The 24213-nt window shown below is 46.4% G+C and overlaps 1 protein-coding gene across 1 annotated transcript in view; it reads left to right on the top strand.

Annotated features, from left to right (window-relative positions):
- Positions 1-21834, top strand: part of LOC147029192 (uncharacterized) — a 78571-nt gene extending 56737 nt beyond the window's left edge. Inside the window, exon 9 of the mRNA XM_085880107.1 lies at positions 21362-21834. The gene's annotated coding sequence lies outside the window, so the exon portion shown is untranslated. The remainder of the gene's footprint in view (positions 1-21361) is intronic.
- The last annotated feature ends 2379 nt before the right edge of the window (positions 21835-24213 follow it).

The following is a 24213-nucleotide window of genomic DNA, read 5'->3' as shown; positions in this document are numbered from 1 at the left end:
CTCTCCATGTGTAATGTACACATCAACGTCCCTATCGAAGTAGGCACGTAAGTTGATGTCCTTTCATACCGACACGAGGAAAGCGACAAGTGATTCTTTATTCTGACCGCTTGACATGAATTTTGACCATTGCTTCGGTGTTTTTTGGTCTTTACCATAAATATGTATGGTCTGGCTGTCACTGACCGCTCTCCTATCCCTTTCTTCGTTTTTTACGCTAATATCAGGGTAGCGATCGACAACAAAATCTAGGCGAGCACAATTTGTGTTCTTGGCAAATTTTGTTAAGGCAGAGAAAATGGCATCAGCCAGCCCTCCAAAAGGAGCTGGGCTTCGGCCTCATGGACCGAATCAGGGGACCCGCATTAACGATGATCGCTGCGTGGTCAGGGATGCCACTCTTCAGGTAGTCAATGCACTTTTCCTTGACCATTGTCAGGAGCTTTGACTTAACATTTTATGCCAAGGACCCGTCAGCACTGGCAAGAGGTAGTGAGACGGGTTCCAGGGAATGAGTCAAAATGTCATGGAGATTGATACTCTGAGACTGACCGATTTTGAGATACTTTGATCGGCGAAGGATCTCAGTTTTGAGAAGTATGGGGTCAGTGGAGAGAACATATCAGGATGAGGCTTCATCTTCTGGTGGGGTGGAGTCTGCTCACCCAATCCATCCACTACGTCCAGACTTTCATCTCTCACAGTCAAACAGTCGTTAGTATATTGGCTCAGAGATTCCTCGTCAGTCTGATAAGCAGACAGGAGATCATGTTTGACACGATCAGAAGATATGACCCCAGAGCTTAAACAAACCAGTTGATCAGACTCAACTTCGAATGGGTTGATCATACTCCCAATCGGAGTGATGATTGACTGGACATCCTGATCGTCTTTTCTCACTTGCGACTCGTACAACCCCTTCCTCTTGGTCCAGTCAGGTGACATACCCGCCATATCCTCGCATTGCCTTGCAATTGTTTTGGAGATGGTTCATAGTCAATGTTATCATCAGGCACACCTTCTTCACCAAGTTGTTGACCTTCCTCGTTGTTATTTTCATTGCCATACAGATGTGCTTTCTGCTCGCAACGTTTCTCAGCACCACGTGTCCTCTTGATATCAGTGAAGCGACGGTAACAATAGTCGTGATCGCTCAGGAATTCTGGTACTTCATCCCATGGAAGTTTGAAGAAAACAGTTTCACTTGCCTCGATTGCCAGCTTCCATCATTTTATGCATTTGGCTGATGAATTATGCACTCGCAAGTTTCAAAACCGAACATTCTGACGATGAAAACAACGAAAATGTCATGAAACGCACCGCTTCACGGGCGCAGCCATCTTGAAAAATAAATTTGTTTCGGGAAATACGCTCACTGTTCAGTGGTCACGTGACCATCAATTAGCGCTGGTTCCAAGAACAAACAGCTGAGCGGGCGGAACGAAAGGGCGATTTTCATGACGGAAATACGCAATAACTGCAGGATTTTGAGTGGAGATCTTGTGGATTGAGAATGTATTCATCAAAAAGAATAATTCTGTGTAGGATTTATCTATCCCCCCCCCCCCCCCCGATAAGGAGGGACGACACTGCACGATACAAGTTACGGCTAGTGGCCTATTTGTTTCCCCTGCTCTCGACCAAGCATTCTGCTCTCCATGGTATTCTCATAATCCCCTCACTGTCTGTTATCATCCATATTATTACAATCATTCACGTGCTAATCAACAGCACTGCTACATATGTCATAAACCTCCGGTAACGTTCTTCCTACTTGCAGATTTCCTTTCTTCTCTTTACAACTTCCTGTATGTTTTTTGCAATGAGACGCATGAATCTTACCTTTGCACCTGATAACTGTGTTGGTGACCAATGATACCTGATGTGGTCCAGTCAAACATGCCTTCAATGCGTTCCTCCGCCTGAACACCTTGATGTACACCCAGTCGCCAAGGTGGATGCTGTGGTGTTCCTCTGCAGCTGGTCTGGTAGCACTTGTCTGACCTGCGAGTCATACTCTTTAACAACCTTTGTTAAGGCAGCACAAAAGTTAATCGTTGTCTTGTCCATCATGTGTATGTCCATATGTTTTATAGACACTTTACCAAAATTATAACTTCGTGTTGGCTTAGCGGTTGTCGTGGTGGCTTGGGATCCTAGAGTCCTGAGCCCAAGTCGCGTTGACCACCGAAACAACCCCAGGTGGAAGACTCAGCCTGTCACTCCTCAAAGGCTGGCCAAAATGAACACCAGTACTGGCAATAGGGGCACCACATCAGCGGTACAGCCATGCCCCAACCAATGATGCAACAAACAGCCAAAAGGGCAGTGCACACTACCAACATTATGGTGTTAACAATACGCACAGCTTCTGCAAAAAAATTCTGCCACAGCTGCAAATCCTGGAGCGTGGCATGTTCGTAGCACCTCCTTCTACACCCCCCTTTTGCTCGTGTGGCCATTTCCGTGAGCCAAACGAGCAAACCATAGTAAAAGCACCTTTTTGGCAACCACTTTACCCTCCTTGTGAGACCCATAGTTTTGTTTCTGTGTTATAACATTTCACTCTGGATAATAACTTCGAACAGTTCCACGATCGAGTTACCATTTTTGACGAGCATACCTTGAGATGTTATATACCTTCTTATTTTCAAAGTTCACCTGCATTGTGCGCCATCCTGTACACATATCAGGAATCCGTATATATTGTTATGCTTCCCTCCTCGGCTAGATTGCATACTGCAATAAGCACACATAGTTAGCCTGCAGCCTGTTATTTGACAATCTTCTCGAGGTTCCACTCAACACATGCCATTGGTATGTTACCTGGGTTTTGCACAGTTGTAATTTGGCCTCTGGTACTCCATTGCCTTTGACAGCCAGTGCCCTCAAAAGGGTTAACATGTTCCCACCCTGCAATCATCCCCTGATGTCAAGCAAATCAGCAAATCAGCAAATCATCCACATACTGCATCAATAACGTCTGGGGCACCCAAGGAGTGACACCAAATACTTCCCCCTCTCATTCTAAAATCGCTCTGAGCACTTGCTGATGCTCTCCTTTCTAAATCATCCCAAACATTCGTCAGTGCCTCTCTTTTACAGTGATTAAACCCTTTGGCCCTCGAATTTGGTAACCTTTGGCAATAAAGTGACCTCGTTACTAGCCCTTCTGGCCCTTCTGGCCCTTCTCGCCTCACCGCCTTTCTTGACTCGGCAATAATAATCCTGCGCCTACCAGGCTCGGCGATAATCCTTCCGTATGTAGTGCCTCCCACTATTTTACATAACTTGGCAATCTCGTTTACGCAACGTGATCAAAACATACCAGATGTTACCCTTTTCTTAAAGGCCTTAAAATAAATAAATAAATAAATAAATAAATAAACCCCCAAAATTAAATAAATAAATGTCTTCTATTTTACTCAACAAACAGCTCTGTATATATCCTTATTCAATATCAGTTCGAGACTGCTCAACCCTCCATGGAGAGCTCGTCTGCCTGGGAGACACTAATGTTCCAGCAGGGATTCCTCACCTTTGGTTTCAGCAGCATTCACTCGGGCAGAGGCTTTCTCCTAAGATGGAGGCTGTGAAATCCCACCTTCGTCGCCAAACTGTGGGAGCAGTTGCCTGCTCCCTCAATACAGAGAAGCATAAGTTCATATACAAGCCATTTATTCAGTAAAACAAGAGACACTTCCATGCACGGAACGAAGACCTCAGCCAGCTACATGGTTGCAAGCTGAAGACTTAAGGTTACATAGCATGTTGAGTGTTTAAATACAGTTTTTAACCAAGATATCAGATGGAACTTTGTTGACTTCAAGTAATCCACATACAAAGGTTTTCGTTTGTTTTTCAGCTTCCAAAGGAGACGTGTGTGTGTGTGTGTTTCATGGGGGGGTAAGAGAGAGTCATTGTTTTGCCTTGGTGACTACATGATCACAGGTCAATGGTTTACGAAACAGATAAGATTTAACAAAGGTTGTTTATGACTAAAGTAAAGATCATGTGTTTATTTTCTCACTGGTTTCTTCAGCATGTATCCTTAGCTTTCTCAACATGGATGCTTCCCTTTGTCAGCGTGTATGTTTCTTAAATTATTTCTCAAAAGAACTAAACTTAAGTGTATTTTGCATTTTACATGATTATTATATTACATTTATAATCCGGTTTCCACGCTGGCGAGTTGCTCGTATTTTATTTTAATCAATCTAACCCTGAAAAGCAGGGGATTTTCTGAGGCACGATATTTCTGCTGATGTACCAATATTTGATGTCGCATTACCACGAGTAACACAAACATCTTAGCGATCCATAATTTTATGAAAATAGCTAAATTCTGGGCAAACTTGTTAAGCTGGTTATGAATGTGGTGCCCCCCACCTCCACCCTAGAACCTGACCCCTGGGGGGAAAATTCTCCCCTCTGCAACCCCTGAGTACGTCACTGCACAGGGTGCCAGCCGCAATACGAGTCTCATCCCTTTCGGGAAGCCCATGTTATAATCTATATATTGTTACGAATCTGGCAGCCATGAGCACTCAACATTCAGGTCCCTGTCGCTCAGTTATTTCGTTAAGTAAATGTGGATAGATAGCTCCCTTTCCCCGATGTCTAATGGGAATTAAGTGTACGTGCGCTGCGAAGTTATTTTATAGATAGGATATTTACCCCAACAACAACAACCCTCTGCTCGTGGCATTGTCCGCGCTCTTCGCGCGCTCACCGGCATGCGGGCATGCAGGTGTGTGCGTGGGTGGAATTCCATGCCCCAGGCAGTGTGGATTTCGCACCAAATATGGTCATGAAGCGTTTCGCTCTGGCTTGGCCCCAAATATGGGCACGTAGCACTTCGTTCTGGCTTTGCGCCAAATAAGGGTATGCGTCATTTTCTGCTCAATGGGCGACGTGAGGACCAAAGCCGGGGCAGTCCTTTTCAAGAAGGCGGAGCCACGACACGCCGTCCACCCAATGGGAGCAGGCGACAGGGGAGCGGACCTAGCCCCAAAAACGACAGAAAAAGATTGATGATTGCGTCAGGTCTGCTCGAGCGCTCTTCTGTCTGGGTCTGTGGCTGACTGGATCCCACGCATCCGAGACGTCTCGTCTGGCACATTACAACAAGCGGTTGACCATATCATCACGGGAGATCACCTCGTCTCGCCTCCTCTGAGTTCGGCTGCCTTGGTCCATTCTTTGGCGCCTGGTGCTCCGGGTAGGTGCGGTCGTCCAGCCGCGCGAACACGGCCAGGTAGCCAGCCACGTTCTCTTCCCTCAGCTCGTTTTCTTCCCCCCTTCCCCCTCTCCTCCTCACTCCCCCTCTGATCCATGCCCCTCCCCTCTTCACACCCTCTTCTTCTGGTATTCCTGTCAGTGAAGCAACAGGTGGTATTTGCGAGCGACAGGTGGTATTTTGAGAGAGACCTTTGCTGCAGCCCCACAGTGTTCACACACGTCCCTCTACGATGCGACAGTGCCAGGTGAGTGACGTGGTAAGGTGAAGTAAACTACGAGGTATTATGTATGCAGTTCAGTCACCTGTGCTAACCTGTGCTACGTACAGTGTTAATTTACAGCCAAAAGTATCCGTAAGTGTGACGCACTGTCACTCTGCGAAACACAACCATAAATACAGTTGTGGCCAAAAATATTTGTACCCCTGTACTATTAAAAAATAATGCACCACCTCTTCCAGAAAATTGTTGAAATTTAAAAATCTTTTGGGATCCACATATGTGTATTTCTTTGGTTTGCAGTGAAACAAAACAAAAAAAAGCTGAAAAAATGACTAAATCTTAGCTTATTCCACACAGAAACCCCAAAATGCACCAGACAATGTTATTGGCACCTATTAAAAGTTGTTATAAATAATGAGATTTCAAGCAGGTGATTCTCCATCACATTGGAATTGAACTCACCTGTGGTGAGTTGCAGGTGCCCGCAATGTAAAAAGTCCCTCATTCAACCGGTTTGAATAGAGAAAAGGAGTCGTTCTGCTGTTTTGTGTCACTGCGTGTACCGTGGAGAAAATAATGAAAACTAGAGAATTGTCTGAGGAGGTCAAACACAAGATTGGAGGCAAGCATGGACAATCTCAAGGTTACAAGTCAATCTCCAGAGATGTTGATGTTCCTGTGTCCACCGTACACAATGTTATCAGGAAGTTTAAGGACAATGGCACTGTAGCCAACCTCCCTGGACTTGGCTGCAAGGGAGAACTTCATCGAAGATTGCAGAGAAGCATTGTTTGAACGGTGGAGAAAGCACCTCGATCAACTGCCAAACAGATTCAAGTTGACATTCAGACACACGGTACAACAGTTTTAACTCGCACCGTCCATCACCAACTCAATGAAAGGGGTTTCTGTGGTTGGAGACTCAGGAGAACCCTACTACTGAGAGAGAGAGAGAGAGACAGACAGACAGACAGACAGACAGACAGACAGACAGACAGACAGACAGACAGACAGACAGACAGACAGACAGACAGACAGACATATAAGAAAGCCTGACTTGAGTTTGCCAAAACACACCTGAACAAACCAACATCCTTCTGGGAGAATGTCCTGTGGACAGATGAGACCAAATTAGAGCTTTTTGGTGAAGCACATCATCTATTTGTTGATAGAAAACAAAATGAAGCCTTCAAAGAAAATGACACCTTCCCTGCAGTCAAACATGGAGGAGGTTCAGTGATGGTTTGGGGTTGCTGTGCTGCCTCTGGCACTGGGTGCCTTGAATGTGTGCATGGCATCATGAAATCAGGAGATTACCAAGGAATTTTGGAGCGCTATGTTCAACCCAGTGTCAGAAAACTGGGTCTCCATCGAAGGTCATGGGTCTTTGCAGCAGGACAATGACCCCAAGCATACTTCAAAAAGCACCCAGGAATTGTTGAAGCCAAAACACTGGACTGTTCTAAAGTGGCCAGCAATGATTCCAAAAATACACTGATGAGCCAAAACATTATGACCACCTGCCTAATATGCTGTTGGTCGTCCGTGAGCCGCCAAAACAGCACCGACCCGCCGAGGTATGAACTCGACAAGACCCCTGAAGGTGCTCTGTGGTATCTGGCACCTTCAAGATCCTTCAAGTCCGTAAGTTGCGAGGTGGACCCGCCGTGGATCGGACTTGTCGGTCCAGCACATCCCACAGATGCTCAATCGGATTGAGATCTGGAGAATTTGGAGGCCAGGGCAACACCGTGAACACTTCATCATGTTTCTCAAACCATTCCCAAACAATGTGTGCAGTGTGGCAGGGCGCATTATCCTGCTGAAAGAGGCCACTGCCACCAGGGAATACCATTGCCATGAAGGGGTGTACCTGGTCGGCAACGATGTTCAGGTAGATGACACGTGTCAAATTGACGTCCACATGAATGGTTGGACCCAGGGTTTCCCAGCAGAACATTGCGCAGAGCGTCACACTCCCTCCAGAGGCTTATCGTCTTCCCACAATGCATCCTGGTGCCATCACTTCCCCCAGGTAAACGGCGCACACGTACACGGCCATCCACGTGATCTAAAAGAAAACGGGACTCATCGGACCAGGCGACTTTCTTCCACTGCTCCAAGGTCCAGTTCCTACATTACGTGCCCATTGTAGGCGCTTTCAACGGTGGACAGGAGTCATCATGGGCACTCTGACCGGTCTGCGGTTACGCAGCCCCATACGCAGCAGGGTGCGATGCACTGTGGATTGTGACACATTCCCCCCGTGACCACCATTAACATTTTCTGTGACTTGTGCCACAGTAAACTTTCTGTCGGTTCGGACCAGACGGGATAGCTTTCGTTGCCCTCGCACATCGATGAGCCTTGGGCGCCCAACAACCTGTCACCGGTTTGTGGTTTGTCCCTCCTCGGACCACTGTCGGTTGGTACTCACCACTGCTGACCGGGAGCACCCCACAAGCCTTGCCGTTTCGGAGATGCTCTCACCCAGTCATCTGGCCATAATAATTTGGCCCTTGTCAAAGTCGCTCAGGTCTTTACTCCTGCCCATTTCTCCTGCATCCAACACATCAACTTCAAGAACTGACTGTTCACTTGCTGCCTAATATATCCCACCCCTTGACAGGTGCCACTGTAACAAGATAATCAATGTTATTCACTTCACCTGTTAGTGGTCATAATGTTTTGGCTCATCAGTGTAAATCCCACTGAACATTTGTGGGGAAATCTGAAAACAGCAGTTAGGAGCAGGTACCCTTCAAATCTGGGAGAAGTGGAGCAGTTTTCACAAATACTGTGGGTCAAACTGACGGTCGAGAGGTGGAGGAAGCTCATTCATGGCTATAGGAAGTCCTTCACTGCAGTTATTTTGTCCAAACGCTGTGCTCCCAAATATTAAGTCTCGTGTGTCAATAATTTTCTCAATGCCATTTTTTTTTCTGATTTAAAAGGATTATATTAAGTTCTGAATCGAAAGCAAAGGTTCTGTCATATTAACAGTGAAACAAAGAATTGTGGAGACCAAAAACTTTTGTCAATTTTGACATATTCTTCGAGAAAATTGTGAGTTATTTGAAAAAAGTGCAAGGGTGCCAATATTTTTGGCCACGACTGAACATCCTATTCTCATTTGTAATAACTGGGTGATGGATGAAAGTACAAAGTTTAGGCCCCACGCTGCTGCGGTGCACCCCCGCAGTGTCGTCCGGTGTTTCTGCGTCATCCGGTCTGCCCAATGAAAACGTTGTATTTTTGGTTTTTTTTTTCACGAGATCACATTGTTTCACCTTTTGTGCAATCTGCTTTCATTATATTCTGATCTGCTCTGGTCCGATAAACTGTCAGGACCCCAAAGCTAAGACCTGCAATGGGCTGATACCCCGTTCAGGCCGAATTAACAAACTATTAAACCATGAAACTGTACCGGAGCATGAACCGAAGCTTGTTCCATGGCTCTCCGTGAAAGTGTTATAAAAGTGATCGTTGGTTGTGCCGGGTCCACCGTCCACCCACTACCTTTTACTGCCTTTGCATCATGACACGTGCACAACAGGGTGTTGTGTTTGCTTTCAGCAGCTGATTTTGGGGCGGAGACGAAGAAGCATTGTCTCGTTTTGCTCTATCCTTTGCCGTTTCAAGGCCAGCTGTGTGATTATCTGTCCAACACACGCAAACTGCGTGTTCAGATAAGCAATGACGTAGTTTGGAATTGTACATGACTTTTTATCCGAGTGTGGGATTGTATATAATTTCTGTCTTAGCATTCGTGATAATTTCACTTTTACCCTCGGTGGGCAGTGGGAATGTTAATAGGTGACAATGATGGTTATTACCTCTACCACCGAAGGTGGTCGAGGTTACATTTTCACCGCTGTTTGTTTGTTACTTGCAAAATCTAAGATTTTTCAAGTATATCGGTCAGTCGATTCTGTCATTCTGTCTGTCTGTTTGTCACCGACAGGTCACAATTTTAAACCCATCCTCACGAAACTTCAGCACATGGTAGAGTTTCTCATAAAGAAGAAGCCTATTGTTTTTTTGTTTTTTTTAGGTCAAAAGGTCAACGAAGGCCGAAGGTCAACAACTTGGGCGACATTTCTAAAATCCTCAATTTTCATCCGATTGACTTGAAAGTTGAAGAGGATTTGTATTTTAGGTCATTGAATTAAACCAGCCAATTGTTTTGAGGTCAACATAGGCCCAAGGTCAACAACTTCGGTGAGATTTCTAACATCCTCAATTTTCATTCGATCCACTTGAAATTTGAAGAGGATTTATATTTCAGGTCACTGAATTCAACTTGCCAATTATTTCTGAGGTCAACGGAAAGCAAAAGGTCAACAACTAAAATTGGCATTTCTAAAATCCACAATTTTCATCCGACTCACTTGAAATTTGAAGAGGAATTTTTTTCTGGTCGCTGAATTCAACCACCAATTATTTTTGAGGTCAACACGGACCAAAAGTTCAACATCGTCCCAAGGTCAACAACTCGGGTGTTATTTCTAATATCTTCAAATTTCATCTGATTGATGTGAAACTTGAAGAGGATTTGCATTTCAAGTCACTGAATTCAAACAACCAATTATTTTTGAGGTCAACATAGGCCAAAAGGTCAACATAGGCCAAAATTCTAAAACTGTCAATTTTCTTCTGATTCACTTGAAATTTGAAGTGGAGTTGCATGTTTGGTCATTTAATTCAACCACCAATCATTTTTTGAGGTCAAATTTGTTTAGTGGATTTTGCAAGTGTCGTGCTTTGCTTCTTTATTTGTTTGTTTGTCTGTCTGTGTGTGAGCAAGATATTACAAAAAGTTGTGGACGGATTCGGATGAAACGGTGCACAGTTTGGGTCGGTGAAAAGAAAGAGCCAATTCGATTTTGGTGAAGATCTGAATCAGAATGCAGAAACGAGAATTTTTCATTTTGCAGTGATTCTTCACAATTGAGAGACGGGGCCAAAAAATGATGTATGTTGTATATAGCATAATATTTCAAAAAAGGTGAGATGGATTATGACAAAACTTGGTGAATGAGTTGGGTAGGTGACAAGAACAAACCAAATCGATTTTGGTTCAGGTCCAGGTACAGATCCAGCCTATCCGCGAGATACAAAATGTAAACTGTTCAACCTGGCAGAGGTTATGCGCTCGACCGAGTGCCGATCTAGTTACTTTCGCCAGAGGACAGGGTATTGCATTTGCGTCCGTTTGTTTCTTGGCAAAAAAAAAAAATTTGGACATGTATGTTGATCGCCTCCATTTGTGTGTGTGTGTATGTTTGTGTTTGTGTTTGTTTGTCTGTCCTCTTGCCTCGAGCCCAAACCGGTCAACCGATCGTTCTGAAAATTTTAGAGGTTAATGTCACTGTCCACGCGACGGTCGCGCATTGAAGTTTCCTCAAATTTGTTCGACCAAAATGGTCTACATAGGCCAACAGACCAATTTGAGCCAAATTTTCTAAAATCCTCAAATTTCCTCCGATTGACTTGAAGTTTGAACAGGATTTGCATATCAGGTCAGTGATTTCTAACGCCTATTACTTTTGAGGTTATCTTCGGTCAAAAGGTCAACATGGCCCATAAGGTCAACCTAAAATCGGCCAAATCTTTAAATTGTTTCTAAAATTGTCAATTTTCATCCGATTGACTTGAAATTTGAAGAGCATTTGCACATCAGGTCACTGAATTCAACCACCTATTAATTTTGAGATCATCATTGTTGAAAAGCTCAAAATAGGCCAAAAAGCCAATTTGGGCCAAATTTTCTAAATCCTCAATTTTCATCCGATTGACTTGAAATTTGAAAAGGATTTACATATCGGGTCACTGAATTCAACCACCTATTATTTTTGTGGTGACCATAGGCGTGAATGGTCAACATTGGCCTAATTTCTAAAATCATCAATTTTAATCTAATTATCTTGAAATTTGAAGAGTATTTGCATATCAGGTCACTTAATTCAACCACCTATTGATTTTAAGGTCAAAAGGTCAACACAGGCCTAGTTTCTAAAATTGATTGATCGGGCCAAAAACTAAATATATCACTATATCTCAAAAAGTTGTGGACGAGTTATGACAAAACAAGGTGGATGTGTTGGTTTGGTGACAAGGATTGGATTTTGGTCGGATCCAGCCCATCAGTGGGATACAAAATGTGAATTGTTCCACCTGGCAGAGGTATGCGCTCTACCGAGTCCCATTCTATTTTGTGCTGTTTTGCCAAGTTGTTACTCTGAGTGATTTTTCATTTTTCTGTCTGTCTGTCTGATTGTTTGTTTGCTTGTCCGTTTCTTTGTTCACACAGAAATTGAGTGGGTGTATTACTTACATACTATTGAAAGGATAATGACACATCACGAATATGATAACGATAATGGCACAAAATGATAATAATGTTATTATATATGGAACCTGTGGCTGCTGGTTAGAGAACATTGTACTTTACGGTAATTCCACATATCGACGGTCCCCTGTGCCAGTGCGCATGCGCAGCCTGACCCGGAGCCAGGGATGTTGTGGGTATTTCAACCTGTTCAATACTTGTTTGATTATTGTCGTTCCACGCTAATAAAGTGGTCGAACAAATTGAACTCTGTTCTTATTTATAATCAAACAGCTTGATGCAGTCGAGTAAAGATCGTCGGTGCTGAGGAGGACGCGACTGGGTGAAAACGGACCACGAGAACGTCGACAGTGAGTTTGGATTTCTCGGGTACTGTACCCAATCTTCGCCCCCAGGACACTGTACACACGTGTGCATCACCGAAAATAGAACGTTTACTCCAGAATAACTGTTCCTATGGCGCCGGTGGAAGCAGAGTGCCCGATCGAGGGTTGTGACTATATGGCTACACACGCAGAGGCGGCAGTGGTGGCCGCCATGTTGAGTATACACGCCACTGTGCACGTCGCCGCCCCCAGGACGGCGAGCTCGAATGCCAAGATGGAGAAACTCAAGCGTCCCTCCATAGCACTGGCCGGAACGGGCGAGGCCTGGTCGTACTTCATAACCCGCTGGGGCGAATACAAAACAGGTACTAAGCTTGTCGGACCTGACATAGTCGCGCAGCTACTGGAGTGCTGTGAGGAGGAGCTGAGAAAGGACCTCACTCGCGCGGCGGGTCGGAGCCTCGTGGGCAGCGATGAAGAAGACGTCCTCGCCGCCATGAAGGCGCTCGCCGTCCGGACGGAGAACACGATGGTAGCTCGAGTGGCCCTGTCTAACATGCGGCAGGGACACGAGGAGCCCGTCCGGTCGTTCCACGCCCGCATCAAAGGGCAGGCGGACACGTGCAAGTATGAAATGAAGTGCACCAAGGCGGGGTGCGATCAGGTCAACGACTTCACCGAAGAGATATTGCGCAACGTGGTTGCCCGTGGCATCGCGGACCAAGCAATACAACTTGACCTACTCGGTGAGAAGAACCAGGACATGCCATTAAAGGACATGATAGAGTATATCGAGGCCAAAGAGTCTGGAAAACGCTCGGCATCGCGCCTGCCTGACACTCAGAGCACGGACGCGATCAGTAGTTCGTATCGGCGGGGAAAGCGACAGGACGTCCGCGCCAGAGTAGGAGCCAGGCCGGAAAAACGGAAGGCCAAGCCCGAAGGAGTATGCATCTACTGCGGCGAGGTGGGCCACGCAAAACGCCTCAATGGCGCGCCAGATGCGCCGAGTGCCCCGGATACGGTAAAAAGTGCCGGAAGTGTGACCACCAGAATCACCTCGACAAGGCGTGCCTGGGCGGCCGATCGGCAAGACCCCCATCTAAGGAGACCGACGGGATGTACGACGAGCAGACGGCAGCCTTCGTCGAGCTATGCACGGTCACCATGGCCAGCACAGAGGACGAAATGCGCACGCTTCCCCTCGCTCACCACCTGTACGATGATATGTGCGATAAGTGGATGAAACGCATATCCGACCCGCAGCCATACGTCAACCTCGCTCTCACCAACAAGCGCGAGGATTACAAAGCGCTGGGTTTTAACCTCCTGAAACACACCCGCGCGATAACCCTACCCGCTATGGCAGACACGGGGTGCCAGAGCTGCCTGATCGGCATTAAAGTCGTCCAACAAATGGGCCTGAGTACCGAGGACCTCATACCTGTATCCATGACCATGAAGGCCGCAAACAACAGAGGAATTCGTATCCTCGGAGCCGTGGTAGTCAGATTCGCCGGTAACAGTGATGACGCTCGGAGATTGGAGACGCGCCAAATCGCGTATGTGACGGACTCTTCAGACCGCATCTTCCTCTCCCGCGCGGCCTGCATGGACCTGGGAATGATCTCGGACAGATTCCCGACACTCGGAGAGGTGAATCTGACAACCTCGGAATTGTGCGACTGCCCGCGACGCGCGGAGCCGCCGACCAAGCCGACCGCACTCCCCATGCCAGCGACCGAGGCCAACAGAGAGGCACTACAGTCACATTTACTCAGGATGTATGCTCAGAGCACATTCAACACGTGCCCACACCAGCCACTACCGAGAATGACCGGCCCGCCACTACGTCTTATGCTCAGTGAGAACGCGACACCGGTTGCCCATCACACTCCCATCTCCGTGGCCATACATTGGCAAGATGAGGTAAAAGCAGGCCTCGACCAGGACGTTCGGCTCGGCGTGTTGGAGGAAGTACCCGTCGGCACGCCGGTGACATGGTGTCACCGCATGGTAATTTGCGCGAAAAGAATGGCAAGCCGCGACGCACCGTCGACTTTCAGGCCTTGAACAAGCATGCGTTCCGCGAGACCCACCACACCCAATCCCCGTTCCACCAGGCGAGACGCGTACCTAACGGGAAGCGCAAGACAGTATTCGACGCATGGAACGGTTACCATAGCGTCCGCCTACACGAGGACGACCGCCACAAGACGACCTTCATCACTCCATGGGGGCGCTACCGGTACCTATCTGCCCCACAAGGGTATATGGCATCGGGGGACGGTTACTCACGACGATACGATGAGATCGTCGCGGACATTGGTAACAAGACCAAGTGCGTAGATGACACGCTCCTATGGTCAGACACGATTGAGGGGAGCTACTTCCAGGCGGTCCAATGGCTGGATATATGCGGCCGGAATGGAATCATCCTCAACCCGGAGAAGTTTGTCTTCAGCGCACCCACGGTGGACTTCGCGGGCTTCACCATCACCATGACCGACGTGCGACCGTGCAGCCGCTACCTGGAAGCAATCCACGATTTCCCACAACCGCGTAACATCACCGACGTCAGATCGTGGTTCGGGCTTGTCAACCAGGTGGCATACGCCTTTAGTATGGCCGAACGAATGCAGCCATTCCGGAAGCTCCTGAAAAGTGGAGAACGCTTCCAGTGGTCCATGGAGTTAGAGGACATATTCCGCGAGTCGAAAGACGTGATCGTACAAGAAATCGAACACGGTGTCCGCATATTTGACAAAACTAAGCCAACATGCATCGCCACGGACTGGTCGAAGGAGGGAATCGGATTCTGGTTGCTTCAAAAGCACTGCCGATGCGTGCCAGTTAGACCATTCTGCTGCACTGATGGATGGAAAATAACCCTGGTCGGCAGCAGATTTACACACGCGGCAGAATCCAGATACGCGCCCATAGAGGGCGAGGCTCTCGCAGTCGCGGACGCCTTGGACAAAGCGCGCTACTTCGTACTGGGCTGCGAGAACCTGATCGTTGCGGTAGACCACAAACCACTGCTGAAACTCCTTTCGGACAGAGCACTTGACGACATACCCAACCCCCGCCTCAGGAACCTCAAGGAGAAGACCCTGCGTTATCGCTTCCGCATCATACATATCCCGGGCATGAAGAACAAGGCGGCAGATGCCATGTCGCGCAGGCCAGTTGGCACCACGCGACCTCCACTCATGAACCTTCCAGATGACAATGCCACCATAGCGACCCACCTCCAACCAAGCACGCACACCAATGTCCTGTCCCTCCTACGCCAAACTGAGCCGGAGTATGACGACGACGTCGAGGACAACCTGGCATGGTGTGCCGCGGGCCTCGAATCATTGCGATCAGTAACATGGGATCGCGTCAGGGAAGCCACCAGCAGCGATGGCGATATGCACATATTGGAGGGAATGACAATGAACGGCATCCCCAACTCAAAAATCGAGATGCCAGAGACAATTCGCGACTATCACCAGTACCGCGAGAACATTACATCGACAGATGGAGTGATCCTATACAAGGACCGAGTAGTCATACCACCCTCACTCCGCGGCGATGTGCTGAGCGCCCTACACGCTGCCCACCAGGGCGTATCAATGATGACCGCCCGCGCAGAATCCTCTGTATTCTGGCCAGGCATGTCGGCCGACATCAGCGCCACTCGGAAAAACTGCGAACACTGCCACCGGATGGCACCATCACAGCCTGGAGCGCCACCAACTCCACCTATTCCGGTCGTTTACCCCTTTCAGGCAGTGTGCTCGGACTTCTTTGTACACAGGGGTGCACACTACCTTGTGACAGTGGACAGATACTCGAACTGGCCGATCATCTCAAAGTCGACGGGTGGCGCCGCCGGACTCATAAACCACTTACGTCGCGCCTTCGTGACGTACAGGACACCAGAAGAGCTCGCGTCGGATGGGGGACCGGAGTTCACCTCCACCGAGACCAGGTCATTCCTGCACAGATGGGGCGTACACCACCGCTTGTCATCGGTGGCCTTCCCTCACAGCAACTGTCGCGCGGAGATTGGAGTTAAGACAATGAAACGACTTATCACGGACAACACCAGCCCGCAGGGAGAACTTGACACTGACGCTGTGCAGAGAGCGATACTACAATATCGTAACACGCCTGACCCTGACACGAAGATCTCCCCGGCAATGTGTGTCTTCGGCCGCCCGATACGCGATTTCATCCCAATTATCCCCGGGAAGTACAGACCGCACGACACTTGGCATGAGACCCTGAAAGCGAGGGAGGAGGCCCTCCGCAAACGTCATATCCGCACAGCCGACACCTGGGCAGAACACACCAAACGCCTTCCGCCACTTGCTGTAGGGGACCAAGTCCGCGTACAGAACCAGACAGGATTCCACCCAAAAAAATGGGACAAGACAGGCAGTATCGTGGAGGTACGCCAACACGACCAATACGTGATCAAGATCGATGGCTCGGGCAGAGTCACACTTCGGAACAGGAAATTCCTGCGCAAGTTTAGCCCAGTTCGCAATGACCAGCTGCCACCCCGGTCTATCTATGATGATCTAGCAACCCGCATCACTGTACCTGCACCCGTTGTAACACCGCAACTGCCTGACCTCGACAGCAAACCCGTGACATCTGCGACGCCAACGTGGCCCACGCCGGCACTGACGTCAGTATGCACACCCCGGCGCAAGACGACACCCGTTTTAGACACGCCAGCAGCACCAGGACGAGGCACACCGAGGCGCGCGATCCTTCAGACGCCACCATCGGCCCCTGAAACCCCGAGAGCCCCATCCCCACTGGGGCCCGATGTGACACCACCAGCACCAGCGATAGGTCAACGCCGATCCACCAGAGCGACCAGCGTGCCTGCCTGGCACAAGGACTACTCCATGGAATAGTCACACGATGGGCGATATAAACTTTTGTTCATTCATTAAACTTAATATTTTCTCAGCCTTTATCTATTAACATAATAAAGACTCGGAGGGAGATAGAGAACATTGTACTTTACGGTAATTCCACATATCGACGGTCCCCTGTGCCAGTGCGCATGCGCAGCCTGAGCCGGAGCCAGGGATGTTGTGGGTGTTTCAACCTGTTCAATACTTGTTTGATTATTGTCGTTCCACGCTAATAAAGTGGTCGAACAAATTGAACTCTGTTCTTATTTACTGGTTGCATCATTTGTGCCGCTGATGCAGTGCCCCTCTTACCAGTAAGCTGATACTCATTTTGCTGACCTCGGAAGGATGACAGACTGAGCCAACCCACCTGGTGTTATTTAACTGAACAACAGGGACTGAAACTCAAGACCCTCAGATCTTAAGCCAGCCACCTTAACTTTTATGCCATCCCCAGGCTTATAATGATAATGGTTAATAATGGTAAATCATGAAATAATAATAATAATACATAACGATAATGACAATGATAACAATGATCAAACACAACGACGATAATGATAATAATGGCACCCAATGCTAATAATAATGATAATTACAATGGTGAATAATCATAATGATACTGGTACATAATGATAATGATAATATTGTTGTGGGCCGGGGTTCGGTGGTGATAAACGACCACAAGGTGGAGCAGTGGAGACGTCTCCCACCAAACACCCAGAATTTAGGTCATGACTCTCGGACAACTCCGGAAGGTCACAGGTCCCTTTGCGGACGGTGGTCGCCAATATTTTGATGGCGTGGGGTAGGGTTAATTGCCTAATTTTAATGTACCTAAATACCCATGTCGTTTTGAATTATATGCATGAGGTATGTTTTTACTTCATGTACACGACTTCGTGGGGTTTTTTTTTTTGCATATACAGAGCTGTCAGTTGCCTATACACCGCCCAAATTTAGTCAAGTGTCAGAAGAATGTGTTGCATTCTTGGAACAAGACTGCCCACAGGGTGGGTACTCTGGCAGTATTTTTTTTATTAAAGTACCTGAATTTGAGGTGAAAACCCCTTTTTCAGCATTTTACAGGGATCTGGGGGGGAGGGGGTGGGGGAGCACAACCCCATGAGACCTGACTGTTCTGATGTATCTTACCAAATCTGGTCCATATCGGTCATATTATATAGTTCATGAGGAAAATATGTTTTAGTGTGATTTAGGGAAGGCAGGCTGTGGCTCTTATTCCAGGGAAGATATGCCATGGGGAGCACAACCAAAGTTGAGAGCAAACTGACATGGCCAGTTTGGTCTGGATCCAGGTGTTGGTTTCTGAGAAAAGATTTTGAATGAAATACCAATATTTTGGGCAAAGCCCATTTGTAACCCCCTTTAAATTGGCAGATCCGGATGGGGAGCACAACCCCATGAGACCTTATGATGACCCCATGAGATCACAGCCCCGTGAGACCTGCCCTGATGCATTGTACCAAATTTTGTATGCAGCACTCAGGTAGTTATGGAGAAGCTGTTTTCGTGAAAATTAGGGATTCTGGGAGGGTGCCTGTGGCCCCTTTTCTGTGGGAGATAGGACCATGAGGAGCACAACTTAAGGTTGGGGCATTGTCCCGATGCCTCATGGTAAGTTTGGTCCGGATCTGTCTTGTGGTTTCTGTGAAAGAAGATTTTTGAAAGAAGATGTTTCTGTCAAACGTTAACGGATGTATGGACGGACAGCGAGCCGGACACCAAAACCCATTCTATAAGCTTATTTCGGAGAAATTTACAAATGCATAAATAACACGATGTGTATTTCTTTATTTGTGTTTGTGTGTTTGTCTGTCCCCCTTCATGAGGACAATTTAAGTAGGGCTTTAAAAGCCAATCTTTTAACATGACTGTACGATCACTCCAGTCTGTTTTTCAGGACAAAAGCAAACAAACTTGAAAAACATTTTTCATAAAAGAGTAATTACATTTCTTCTATTGGAATTGTAGATGGTGACGTGCAACGTGGCCTCATGGGCAGTGTACAAAAGCGTTTTCTTAAACAACAATAAATATAAGGCACATGGAGATGAAAATTGCTCCACATGATGTGTAATACACGCAGAGTATAACAAATGTTCATTTCCGTCCATAGGATGGCGAAGAAATAAACAAGATATAAGCACACCTGACACTAGGCCGAGGCTTCGGACTTTGGCACCCTAACGAAGACTGCACAGTCGAAATGAAACATCCTAGAAAATAAAGAAAATATGATCACGTTTGAACATGTAGTGTTTAAAAATACGTAACGTTTTTTTTCTTGGTCCGAAATGAAACATCATATGTTCCGGTGTCCTTGAATATTTTGAATAAAATAATTCCAACCTGTCATTCTGACAGGCTTTTATACAAGTAAACTAATAATAATGATAATTACAATGGTACCTTGTCATACTGGAACATAATCTATCTATAATTCCAGCAATGTGTGTGTGTGTGTGTGTGTGTGTGTGTGTGTGTGTGTGTGTGTGTGTGTGTGTGTGTGTGTTTGACCGCTGTTTCTCAACAACCACTGGTCTGATCTAATTGAAACTTGCCAGATATATTGCTGGGGACCTGAGTATGTGCCTTTTTGAGGTTTGATATTAATCGGACAAGTGCTTCCCAAGTTATGGCCATTTATTTACCAAACCAATGACAGGACACGTTGCTGCGGAGGCGTGGCCGATGGGGAAGAGAACCTCAGCCGCGTTCCCCATTACGGGTTACAACGTACGGACTTCCGGATAGTGATGACTTTCTGTTTTCTAATAATTTCTCGATTTCTTATGCGCATTTATACATAAACACAATGCCCCAATCCAGTCGTCGTTTAGAAGAGCGAAGGAACGGCCTGTGTGGTTGTTTGAAAGTTTTTTTTTTTTGCACGTACGGGCACGCACTAGTAATGATAATAATGACAATATTGAAAATGATAACAATGAAAATTATAATAACAATGATATTGTTGATAATGATTAAAAAACAAAATTATGATGTACCAAAGACAAACTCAACGCACTGTTGATTAATCTGCTTTGTATTCCAATATTCCGTGATTCCAGTATTTCTCAATCATTCAGCAGTGTTCAAAGCATCCAGTGATTTACCGAAATACAAACAAACAAAAAAAAAAAGGTGTCTTAATTATACATAGCTTTACAGAATGGAGTAACAACTTTCCCAAGAATTCACAAAGTTGACGAAGATGATAACCGCTTGTTTAATAAAACAATGTCTGCACTAAACATCACACTGAGAAACTATTCATCGCTTCTTTGTGTCTTTATCCCTGATTGCTAGTTAATATAACAACAGGAGCTGTCAGCGTTAGTTCGGGTTCGGGTATTTTTTGTGCTAAGATACCACAATCACTGGTTTATCGACCTCGGTACATCAAACAAATTAATTGGTCGAACCACGTGGAGGGACGGTACTTGATCAAATGAAATGGAGTTATCTCATTGTACCCGTATTCCAGTCATTAAATGTATTTAACAAAACGATGTACAAAATATTTCACAAAACAAAAAAGTTTGACCATAATGTCATACCAGCTCCCTAATTGTGCAGGACAGATGGAACAATTATGATCATGTAACACAATGGTCAAACAACAATGGCATGTTCGTTTATAGCACAACAAAGGGCGACAGCAAACAATCAATTGTCTACTTCTGGCATTTCCGACGATGTCGATGTTGAGAATGCTGGTTAAAATCGGCTTCAGGTATCAAACAAAGTTTACTGATTGGTCGCAAAAGGACTGCGGTCTTGGTTAACTCCTTCTTCGATGTCGAGTCCAGGTTACCTTTCAGGGACTTGATCTCCTTTCCGAAATAGCGATGTTGCTCATCGCTGATTAAAACTCTTTTGGCTTCTATGTAAAACTTTACAGGTAAATGGATGTCGGTTAGCTCCTTGGCAGCCTTCGTCTTGTGTCTGAATAGTATATTAGAAATCTGTCCATCGTATCAGTGGACCGATTCAAAACAGCTGTCAGTGCTTTCCTGTGGACTTCTTCATCGTCTTGAGGAATGTCGATGTTCATCTTAAGTTTGGACCATTCATGAGAGGGGTTGCCACATAAACTCAGGACCATGTACCCACTCTGTATGATGGAAGAGCTTGTCAACTGTCACAATCTGCTGGGTTAGAGTTCGAAGAAACATATTTCCATTGGTTCGGTTCTGAGAATTATTGTATAAACGAATTCTTCTCACCCTCCACTCGACCGTCCGTGCGGTCTAATTACACTTCACCCTCCCCCAGATGCTCCACCAGATGGATTCATTCACGTTTTCTTTGTTGGTGAGACAAGCGGGCGATTCTACAAAATACCTCAAACACAATCCACCGATTATATTCAGTCTCAAACCACAGCCACTGTGCAGCAATACCTCAACCACTGTGCTGCGAAACCACATCCACTGCGCTGCGAAACCACATCCACTGTGCTGCGAAACCACATCCACTGTGCTGCGAAACCACATCCACTGTGCTGCGAAAACCACATCCACTGTGCTCGAGTAATACAACCACTGTCCTGTAAAACCAGAATCACTGTCCTGTGAATCCACAACCACCGTGTAAGACTGTGTAAGAAATTAGATCAGGTTAGCTCTGCACTGAGTCTTCTTTTTACATACTGTATAACTATTTCTTTTGCCACACCTCACCAATCCTTGCATGCCCTGCTGTACAAGTGCTCACCGTAAATAAACCCATTGCTTGCTTGTACCACATCCCTTTCCTTGCCTCTTTGTTTTAACAAATTGCTTGTTATTGGAATGCACCCAGATCGGAGCGGTCTTTCCTCCACTGACGCAGCATCATCTACATGTATTGTTAGCTGGGAAGTTCAACCCCACTGATTGGCTCTACACGTTAGCTGGTGCGTACTTGGCAGCTCCGCTCAGCTGCACATGATCAAGCAAAGACGAGACAACTACGTTTCGAGGGTACGTGCTGCCCATCCAAAGGAAAGGTAACACGTGAAGTAATGCGAACCCTGCCAGGATTGGCAGTACCAATCGGCGTCCGTGGTTGACAAGCAACCTGCCGAGTTGCAGAGTTATCCACGGTTGGTGGCGTCAGGACTGGGTGTTCGAGAGGAACTTGAGTGCTTCCCTCATGCCAAATTCCCCTCATGCTTCCCCTCATGCCAAATGTCCGCAGCAATTTTCCGTCAGGTCCCGCTATTCGCAGGGAATACATTCCTGAAAAATTCCGCAAATGTCGTATCCGTGAATGTCAGGGCATTGTTTCAATGGAAAAAGGGGGGAAGGGGGGGATAGATTCCCGGTGGTTTGTGATTCTTAAGGAAAATAAAATGTCCTGCGAAAAACCACAAATATGCCTGCAAAAACTGGGAATGTCCATGAAAAACCCTGAAAACAGGAAAGAAAAAAAACCCCTCGAATACTCCCATAAAAAACCCGCAAATACATCCACAAAAGGACTGGGAAAACGTGAGGCACAGGACCGCGGATGTTGAGGGATGTGTCATTTTATAAACCGCGAATAAGCGGGGTCTGCGAATAGCGAATCCACGATTAGTATCGGAGTCCAACAGTCTTTACTTGCTCTTCAGAAGCCAGCTATTTATGAGGTGTGCAGATATGGCAATGTTTTCACCTCGTTAGGTACACAGGTGTGGCTGTTTTCACCTTGTTGGATACCCAGGTGTGGCGATGTTTTCACCTCGTTAGGTACACAGGTGTGGCAATGTTTTACCTCGCTATGTATGCAGGTGTGGCGATGTTTTCACCTCGTTAGGTACACAGGTGTGGCGATGTTTTACCTCGCTATGTATGCAGGTGTGGTGATGTTTTCACCTCGTTGGGTATGCAGGTTTGGTGATGTTTTCACCTTATTAGGTATTCAGATGTGGTGATGTTTTCACCTCGTTAGATATGCAGGTTTGGTGATGTTTTCACCTCGTTGGGTATGCAGGTTTGGTGATGTTTTCACCTTGTTAGGTATTCAGATGTGGTGATGTTTTCACCTCGTTGGGTATGCAGGTTTGGTGATGTTTTCACCTTGTTCGGTATTCAGATGTGATGTTTTCACCTTGTTAGGTATGCAGGTGTGGGGATGTTTTCACCTCGTTAGGTATGCAGGTGTGGTGATGTTTTCACCTTGTTAGGTATGCAGGCGTGGCGATGTTTTCACCTCGTTCCCCCATATGTGACCTATTCGTTTGGGGCCCAAGCGTTGCTTCAGGTCATTTTGCGTCATCCATTGGCTGTGCAAAGTTCTGTTGATGTGAGGTCACGTGCTCACCTTTGGGACCCATTGGGGTTGTTCTGAGCTATCGAGGGTGCAGCATCGGGAGGCGACGAGGGGTCATATGTTTACCTCCTGATGTGGTGCAATGCCGAGATGTTTTTTTAACTAAAATGGCTTCTTATGTTTGTTTCATATTTTCTTCTTCATCTTCTTCCACCCAGCCACGATTATGTCCCCTTGATGTGGAGTCTGACGGGGGAAACGTTCATCCAAATGCTTGACGAACCGGCTGGTCAGGCCTGACATTTGGCCAAACAAGACACAATCGGCCAACAAACCCCATGTTTTGACATTTTCAACATAGAGATAAAATTAGTCATGATTTTTATTTTAATAATAATAATAATAATAATAATAATATCTTCCTTTATATTGAAAAATTAAAAATATATTATGTTTCTTGGAATCTCCTACATTATGTGGTTTGTTGAACCTTTTTTTTTAATGCTCCACTTATATTAACTCCCAAATCCACTGGTTGTAGCAATTTGAAGGGAATGGACGACGTATGGGGTTAGAGTTCTGGGTCCTGTTCTTTTTCTGGTTTTCAATGATCTCTCCGACTCTCTGGAAAATCCTCTATATCTCTTTGCTGATGACTCCACCCTCTGCCGTACCATCTGTCATCCCTCAGCCCGGCAAGCAGCAGCTTCTTCGCTCACTGCAGATCTGGATAAAATCACAAACTGGTCCAACACGTGGAACATGTCTTTCAATCCAGACAAATCTCACACTCTCACTATGTCTCTCCGAAAGGACCGTTTAGAAAACCCCCCCATCCACTTTCTCAACAATCCTCTGGAAGAAGTCTTTTCTTTCAAGCTTCTGGGTCT

This window comes from Eptatretus burgeri, chromosome 4 (assembly GCF_056783735.1).
Source record: "Eptatretus burgeri isolate ZD-2024b chromosome 4, Ebu_testis_v1, whole genome shotgun sequence".
NCBI classification, from domain to species: domain Eukaryota; kingdom Metazoa; phylum Chordata; class Myxini; order Myxiniformes; family Myxinidae; genus Eptatretus; species Eptatretus burgeri.
Note: the sequence above shows the minus strand (reverse complement) of the source record. Positions and strands in the feature narration are given on the sequence as shown.